The 9,520-nt window shown below is 33.0% G+C and overlaps 1 long non-coding RNA gene across 1 annotated transcript; it reads left to right on the top strand.

The window, feature by feature from the left end:
• Positions 1-38: 38 nt before the first annotated feature.
• On the top strand, positions 39-9,520 carry LOC123918717. Its single transcript, XR_006812899.1, has 17 exons — positions 39-107; positions 213-428; positions 519-628; positions 714-827; positions 928-1,018; positions 3,679-3,884; positions 4,152-4,356; positions 5,037-5,600; positions 6,070-6,162; positions 6,359-6,419; positions 6,752-6,795; positions 6,883-7,099; positions 7,244-7,429; positions 7,510-7,571; positions 7,639-7,762; positions 7,840-8,491; positions 9,251-9,520. It is a non-coding gene; the product is annotated as an uncharacterized LOC123918717 (long non-coding RNA).

Genomic DNA, 9,520 nt, shown 5'->3' on the forward strand with positions numbered 1-9,520 from the left:
ATGAGCTTAGCAGCCGTTCATGTTGGTATGTATTGGTTCTTACTGCCAGCCTTATTAATGTTATTAATAATTTCAATACCTTATTTACTAACCATATGACACAATAGGTATTCTCCTTGAGCATGTATTTATTTATCTGAATGAAACAATTGATCTAGGAAAAAGTTATTGCATATTATAGGGTAATGAAAACCTGGTTGTTTTTCATGCAGCTTGTTGCGAGTAACAGTCATCGGGGAGAATTCAATCAATGGCTAGAAAACAAGGAGTCACTTTTGGCTAGTAGACTTAGCAGGTAGCGAGCGTGTGGGAAAAATCGAAACTGAGGGAGAAAGATTAAAGGAATCTTAATTCATAAACAAGTCTCTTTCGGCAGTAGGTGATGTTATTTCTGCTCTTGCTTCCAAAGCAGCCCACATTGCTTACAGGTGATTTTCTTTTCGACAATAGAACACATTCTTGCAGAATGAACATCTCATTAATATTTGTTGTTTGCTACAAAATCTCGGCCGACTTAGTAGAGACACTATATTCACTGGAATGTTTTGCCACACGTATTCGTGGAATTGAGAGTGGCCCAGCTCGCAAACAAGTAGACCTCAGTGAGCTGTTTAAGTACACACAAATGGTATGTTAAAGTATAAGTTTGCTTTCAATAAGAATGACAGTGTTTTCTTTAATTATTGAAACCCGTAAATTTGTCATAATAAAAGGCAGAAAAGGCCAAACACGACGAGAAGGAAACAAAGAAGATACATGATAGCCTGCAAAATTTGCAACTCAGACTTGCTGAGAGAGAATACCATTGTAAAAACTTTCAAGAAAAGGTATAAATGCGAATGTTTAAGGTTTCCTAATAAGTGACTGTTTTGTTTACCTTCATATTCATACACAGTATACTCATCAACTCTGAAATAATTTTGACAGGTACGGTACCTGGAGAATCAAGTAGCAGAAGAAAAAAAACTAGACTAAAGCAAGAAAAACTAGACCACCACCTGTACAATCAACAACACAGGTTATTTTATTTATGAGAGTTGCTATATGGCACGATAAGCTCTCCACACGACTATGCACGACAGATTCATTCTCATGTGATTAATGCGTGCTAGATTGCTTATAATTTTTTAAAATACTTAAAACATAAAGCAAGATAAAATAAATATTCAAGGAAGTGTGATAATATCCTAGACTTGTGTTCTACAATATTCATTCAGCCTTAGACAATGGCAACACTTCACAGAGTGATTTGGAAAATCACCACCTCATGTGATGGGATTTGTAACACCCAAACCCATTATTTAATAAAATTCTACCATGATAAATCTTTTTCAAAATACGCGGCGGAAAATCAAAGTTTGTTATTATAAAAGTCATGGTTCGAGCATTACACTCTTCAACCAAAATAATACTAATGTAGTTAATTAGTAAAAATGCTTGTTTATACAAAATAATCCTCTTTATCGAAAGATACAATTTTACAAATAAATACAAGAATGTCATAAAGACTTTATACCCTAAGTACACCCTTTTGCCGTGTCACAAAACCTGTGAATCTGGACCCCCAACGGTCTAACACATAACACATAAAAGAGAGTTAGACAACATACTCAAAATATACAAGTGTAAGTAAATTATACTTAAACACTTCATCAACATTCATGCATATTCATATATCATGCATATACTTCATTAATATCATTTAATTATAAACTACAAGAAGTTATAATCAAATATCAAACATAGACAATCAACACATACAACAAGTCTAACACACATATACAATTATCACAAATTCCAAACATATGTGTCACATATTAAATATCAAATAATGTACACATATCAAATATCAATTAATGTACACATATCCCTAGACATATCTAATGCATGTAAGACTATCGTCTTTATTAGAGTATCTCACCTCTAATATTCGTCTTTATTGGATAAATATAATCCGATATCCGTCTTTATTGGAATATCCAATATACATCAACAATTCATGAATGCATGTATGTAATTCATGAATTCACACTCACACAATTAACATTTTGCTCGTCATTTTTAATGTGGAACACTATCCGACATTTCGTCTTTATTAAGATAACACTATACCTTAATATACGTCTTTATCGAATAACATAATTCGATAATTCTTTATTAGAATAACATGATTCTAATATTCTTCTTTATCAAGTTAATTAACATCTTAATATACTTCTTTTGACATTTAAACAAACATCATTAACACAATCTAAAACAATCATATTCCACAAATATAATCAACAATTCGTCACAATACAATTAATCATGGTTATAAACACCTAATTGCATGTTAGGATACCTTAAACCCATGTTACAAGTGTCTAATTACACTTACAAACATCAACAAAAGTTGCAGTCTCAGGACTGTTCGCTTAGCGAACTGTAGCGAGCATCAACGAACACTACTAGAGAAATACTGACTCATGGCGAGCAGTAGCGAGCTGTTCGCTGAGCGAAGGCTCAGCGAGCCAAAGCGAACCACACCAGTGGAACACCTGCTCGTGCCGAGCTGCAGCGAGCTATGGCGAGCTGTTCGCCACAAGTTCGCTGAGCGAAGGCCTAGCGAGGGACTCCTGTCAGGAAAACTCAAAACCTGCGTTTTTCACTCTAATCACCCAAAAATCCCATTTTTCATGTTATAAATCCCAAATGAGTTTGTATTCAAGTATAACAAACATGGATAAACACAAAAGGACAGTTTATTTCTTAGATCCACATCATAAACATCGAAAAAGTAAGGATTGAACACTTTTTCATCAAAACTCTCAAGAACACAAAGTTCTTGAGTTTAATCTTTCATAAACCTCATTTTTAACCATTAAATTCGTTCATTCATCATGTTAAAAGCATGTTAAGCATGTTATGAACCTTAGAATCGATTTCTATCAAGAAAATCTATTCACAACTAAAACGAAAATGGGGTGGAGGAAGTTCGGGTGAGGAGAAATCGACATTCTCCCCTTCCTCGTATCACCCACGAATATGAAATCTACTCTCTTACCTTAGATCGACAAACTCACGAAGATTGCTCCTCGAATCTCTCCTTCAAGCTCTTGCCCTAGCTCCTCTTGCTCTCCCTTCTCTCTAGCTCTCCACAAGAACAAGGAAAATGAACTTCTCTCTCTCTAACAAATCCTCTTAAACCGCCCCCCACTTGGAGACAAGGCCCATTGGGCCTCAAGCCCACTAACTTGGCCCAACTCGCGTTAACTCTCACTAACTCGCGCGTTAACTAAATGTCTCGATAAATAACTTAAAGTTACTATCTTACTTAAACCACGTCACCAAATAATTAAACACTTACATAGTGAATAATAAATTTGGGTCGTTACAGGATTTCTCATAAATAAACATGTGTGAAACTAAACTGGTAATTAGGAATCAAATAAAAATCAAAAGATAATTCAAATTATAATCTAAATTTAAGTCGTGCTATTGTGATGAATGCTTTTGTCGTGCAGTTTAACTTTTTCCTTTATTTATTTCTTTTTCCCTTTCCACCTGTTTTCTTTTCTTGGATATAAAATTTACTCATTTCATCATCCTGCTTATAAACCATGTTTTGATATAATGTCTACTCAGAGTCTCTGACCTCTAAACTATTACTTAGCTTTTTTCGTGTCTAATATGTTACAGAAAGTTCTACGATGGATCAGAAACATAGTTCAGGAGTTTGGAATTCCAAACATCACTTTCACCACTACTAAAGTTGTAGATCTGTTCCCTCTTCAGTAGTGTTTTCTGCCTAGTGTAGGTTAAATGCTCCCTAACCTTAGTTGCATCGGCAAAATTTCCCATATCCTCAGGTCAACGTATCATCATTGAAAACCAATGCATCTTCAGTAAGTTTCTTCAGCAAGGTTTTGAAACAAGGAATAGTTTATGTTCTCTATTTCATCTCTAACTTTATTTGTTCTTTTACTTGAAATTCTTCTCCAATATATCACTTTCTTTGATACATAACTTCTTATGCCAAACAACACATGGTAACAGCCGTAATAGTCCCATCCATCCCCCCTTTTTTTTCGGGGGAATGTTTTTTCTTGCTTAGTATCTGCCAATTCGCACATAAACATAAAATATTGGTTCCATTTATGTTTCATCTTTAGGTTCAGCTAGTTGGGATGGGTATTTACTTGCACTATCCTTGGTTATCACATCAATAGTTAAGTAAGTTTGGTTATTTGTGTTTATAGAATTCAGTATGTTTTTTCTCTTGTTTTTCTTGTGTTTTATGTTTCTATTCCAGGCTTCTCATATTGCTTGCCTACTTATTGTTGCTACTGTGGATGGTTTATCCTGCACTATATCAAAGTAAAGATTTATGGACAAACATCTGTATGGGTGATTGATTTGTTCAAAACTCATTATTATAGTAATTTCATTGATGGTTATATAAAATGTATGAATGATACTCTGCAGATTAGCTAATTGCATCATTAGCTCATTTTTCATTTGGTAGAATGGCTACATAATTATGTAAATTACATAAAAATAAGAAAGACTGAAAAGTGAAAACATATGACACATTCATTATCTTGATTTAACAGAAAATGAAATTATGCTGGTGCATTCAATATATACAACTTTTCATAGGCAGGCCTCCACATAAAAAGCTTACGCTTCTAATAGACGGGGTTATGGAAGAGTACAATTAGTGGGAGGATTAGGTAGCCTTCAGATTGTACAAACTGAAACAAATATGGGCCAGGGTTACTAAAATTTTCACAATCTTGTCCAATCTCTGCAAATCAGATATTGAGACCCCCTTAAAAAGCAACCATGTGTAGGGTAACAAAGAAAAAACTCTCTTAATGAACCTCCGTGCACATGTGTTTGATGCATTTTATTTGTGCTGGTCAATATTTTCATGTTGCATTTCTCTGACTTTGGATAACCTACGTCGGATCTATATGGATTTATATAAGTTCTCTAATGCATTTGTTTCTGTATTTACCACTAGCAATTAGTAAACCAGTGTCCTTCTGTTCTAGATACACAATGTACTGCTCGTCTTTCTAAACGGAAGCTAAAGCTGCGATATAGTATCATGGCCCTAATCTATGAGTAGGTATGCTAAAGATTTATTGGTTGTACATAATAATGAAATTCACATGTTGTCGGTCATCATAAAGATTTTTGGTCTGCAGAGGATTATACCTTCATGTAGTCAAAAGGTAATGTTTTTTTTTTTTTTAGACCTGGGTAGTTTTTCTTGAGTAATTATCAATTACTAATGCAACTTGCATTTCAATACTTGCAAATCAGAAAGATATTTGAACCACTTACATCTTTCATGACAAAGAACTTCAAATTTATTTCCTTTAATTAGGAGGACCATATTTATATATATGATATCTATCTTTCAGTTTCGCTTTGTTGTTATGGGAAATGTTTTCTGCACAGAATTAAGGATCCATAGGGAATTCGATTTAAAAGGTTCATCGCTTGGACATTCTTCTGACACAATAGAAATTGATGAGAATACCACTCCGAAAGATTTGGATTTGAACCACTGCTTTTACTTGGGACCGTCTTTGGCAGGAGTCTTTATTAAAGTAAGGGGAATTTACAAAATACTTTCTTTAATCTTGTGTTTCAATTTTTATTTTTTATGTTATAAGAAAAGATTTTTTACCTAGGAACATAAAGATGATGATAAACATAGTGATTAATGGACACGTTATAATTGAAGGTTTATCCATACCACAGTTGATTTGTAATTATTTTATTCTGATTTTTATTATCTGTTTCTTGAAGAATCTTGGAAGCACTGATTATTTCTTCCCTACTAGTAAAGTGAAGTGTAATTTTGAATTATCAGATTCTGAAAAATCACATACAGAAGTCAAGAAAGTTTATAGAAATGGTTCATGTTTTTTCTCCACACCCCCTATTTGTATCCTTACTCAGTAATTCCTTGCATGTCTGTCATTTTAACATATTTCTTTAGGTTTTTGAATAAACATAATTTTGTTTTGCTTCTTGTAGTTTGTATTTTTTACTATATTGGAGGTTTTTGTATAGATGGAACAAAAACAATGGGCAGCTAGTACTTTCAAAGAAGGTCATTGTTCTCTACAATGGTGTGGATGGAATATATTTTCCAAGTCTTGAGTTGTAAGCATAAACTCCTTCATAGTGTTTTACTGTAATTTTTTTCTTCTATATTGTGCTTTGTTTATCATCATAGTTTTTGTCTGTTATAGTTATTAACTAAATAAACTTAGTTGGTTTGTTTGTAAAACATGTGACAAGTAGTAAAAGGTTAGCACCTTTTTAAATTGGTAATTAGAAGTTTATAACAACTATCCAGGATGTGCTATGTGTAGATGGGTTGAAGATTGGGACTACAACAAAATTATAATCTGTGTCAGGTAATATGGCATCCTCAGCTTATTATAAATATGCAAACCTGAAAACTAGAGACTAGAAAAAGTTTCTGCACTAGTCTAATGATTGTGTAGCTGATTAACGTAGTGATTTAGTGAGTATTTGGACAGTTAACAACAGACTTAATTTTTGTCCGTGTCTTGAAATATTATAATGCAAGAAGTACCTCTAGTATTTTGGTATTAAGTATTTAACACAACTATGCACCCTTTCTTATGCTTTTTATTTATATTTATGGAAATCTGTTATTTTGCCTGGCCTTATCGGTGAGACCAAGTTTTGAAAGAACTCGTTGTCTTGCCCAACTGTCTTGCAGGCCACATTGGGTCACTCATTCTTGGAATTTAAAAAGCATTAAATGTAAGCAATATTCTCGAGTTAAAATTTTCTTTACTCTTACGTCGTTTCTACTATTGATCTATATTGTGTCATTATTTTTCTTTTCAGGACAAATCATCTACCTCAATTTTGAAGCCCTAAATGTGTAGCTGATTTTGGTTTTCATTCAGGGCTGAAAAGTTTTCTGGTCTAAAGAGGAAGTTAGTTGATGAAGTAGGAAAATGCAAAGGTCTACAGTCAGTGCTATACATATTAATTGTGTCAGATTAGAGAAGCTACTCTTTTTGCCTTGTCCTCTCTTTCAGAACAACTGCTTGAGACACAGGTATGTGATATTGATTTCAGTTTTCTTAATTCTTATGGGGTGATATACATGCTTAAAATTTATATCTCCATTTTCAATAATTGGGTTATATTTTGCACTGAGATATATTTATACCTTGATATATATTTTATGTTCATCATATAGGAGTCAGGGTTTCGGACAAGTAACTTGAAGAACATGATTGAACAGATTGTTGCCGAGGACTTTTTAATAGGTCATTTCTCAAATGCTTCGTTAAGCTTCTGTTATGCTTCATTTGTGACAGATTCTCTTGAATACCCCTTTCTATATGCTTGTATCTTTACTTCAGCTGCCAAATTCTCCTCTGTGGTAACTATTTTCTGTTCTATTTTCTTTTCTCAGATAGTTACTCCTTCTCTGTCAAACTTTTAACTTCTCTTAATTTACAGATAAGCAATGAAGTACTAGAGCACTCTCTTGATGCTGCACTAAAGGCAATTACAATGAATGTGTAAGCAAACACGAGTCAATTTGTATTCTTTGTACATCAAGCTTTCTTCTAACTTTTAATCTGACAGGCCTCCACCTGTAAAAGTAGGTGCCTGCAGGGCACTTGCTCAACTTCTACCTAAAGCAAAGAAAGAAATTGTCCAACCACAGTTATTCGGTTTATTTTCATCCCTCACGGATCTTCTTAATCATGTACTGTACAATATAAATCCCTTTTTCAAATATATTTTGCTATTGTTGCTATGTAGTTACCTTAATATGGTTTCCAGGCATCAGATGAAACCTTGCATATGGTACTTGAAATGTTGCAAGAAGCAGTAAAGGCAGGTTAGGAATATCTTTCTCTGGTGTGTGTGTGTTTCTGGTCTAGTCAAACTTCCACACATATAGATAAATTGGCTGATAACATATATGTTAATGTTAAATATCTCTATGGAAATCGCTAATTTACTCTTCCTATCCCCACACAATTGACTTCTTTTTTTTTCTTTCTTTTTTGTAATACAAATAACTGTTTGGTTCAAATGCTCGCTGAGAAATTTGGCCTTTTCATTCAATAACCAAGGTAAGGTATATTAGGAGTTATAACTTTTCATATCGTTGCAGTAAATATTTCATTTTCATTCTCAAAATAAATCTATTGCTACATCAGTATAGGATGATGTTTTAATGTCTGTATATTTGCTTATGAGCAAACTGGAACCGGTAAAACATTTACCATGGAGGGAACGCCAGAAGAGAGGGGAGTTAATTACCGAACACTTGAAGAATTGTTAAGATATCTGAAGAGAGAAAGGGTGTAATGAAGTATGACTTACATGTTGGTGTAATGAAGTATGACTTACATGTTAGTATGTTGGAGGTTTACAATGACCAGATAAGAGATCTTCTAGTGGAAAACTCTACCCAGCCTACTAAGAAGTGAGTTTTAATTCTTCTTAATCTAATTAGCATTGTAGTTTTTAGTTCCTTTATTTTAAATTTCAAAATATATAGTCATTTCATATGTTCTTAACAAAAACCAAATTTGAGAACACCGATTGGTTATTGCTTGGCTGGATAATTAGTCTGTAAGAAATGTGCACTATTTTAGTCTCCAGGCTTGTGTATATGAAAATTTTATGATAATGGATTGAAAGCCATATATATATATATATATATATATATATATATATATATATATATATATGTATATATATATATATATGGGTTTTGCTAACGTACACCCACTTGTTTTTTAGAAGGTGTGTATTAACAAGTCATAACTAAAAAGTGGTAACATACACCTTGAGGTGCATGTTGCTAAAACACTCCTTCTAAAAAATAAGTGGGTGTACGTTAGCAACTCCTATAAGCATTTGCTAGAATACACCCACTAATTTTTTAGAAGGTGTGTTTTAGCAACTAATAACTAAAAAGTGATTAAATACACCCTAAGGTGTACGTTGCTAATGCACACCTTCATAAAAATGGGTGGGTGTGTTATAGCAAATCCCTATATATATATGTAGAAGTGCTTACTTATTATGTTTTGTAGTGTGAACTGTTTCTTTTATGTTGAAAGTTAAAATGTGACAGAATTTAATGGATTAACAAATAAGATGGCTATACTGCATCTTGCTTTTAATTGTTTTTATGTTTAAACAACTAGTTTTTTGAAAACTGTTAGTTTTATTGTAGGTCTACAAATTCATGAAGGAGCATAAGAATCATAAGGTTCGTAGTGAGGGAATTTTGTGGATGGTTTCTGCTGTTGAGGATTTATGTGTATCACATTTAAATCGTAAGGTCTGTTATCAATTTTTTTTGGTAATCAAGTTATGTTGTCTGTGTGTGTTTTTTTTTTTTTTTTTATAAACTATGTTGTCTATAGGTGATTCCATGTATTAAATTTAAATTTAAATACTACTATTATAGATTTTTTATATGCAAATTTTTCTAAATTTTAAT

The sequence above is a fragment of the Trifolium pratense genome, linkage group LG3 (assembly GCF_020283565.1).
Source record: "Trifolium pratense cultivar HEN17-A07 linkage group LG3, ARS_RC_1.1, whole genome shotgun sequence".
Classification (NCBI taxonomy): domain Eukaryota; kingdom Viridiplantae; phylum Streptophyta; class Magnoliopsida; order Fabales; family Fabaceae; genus Trifolium; species Trifolium pratense.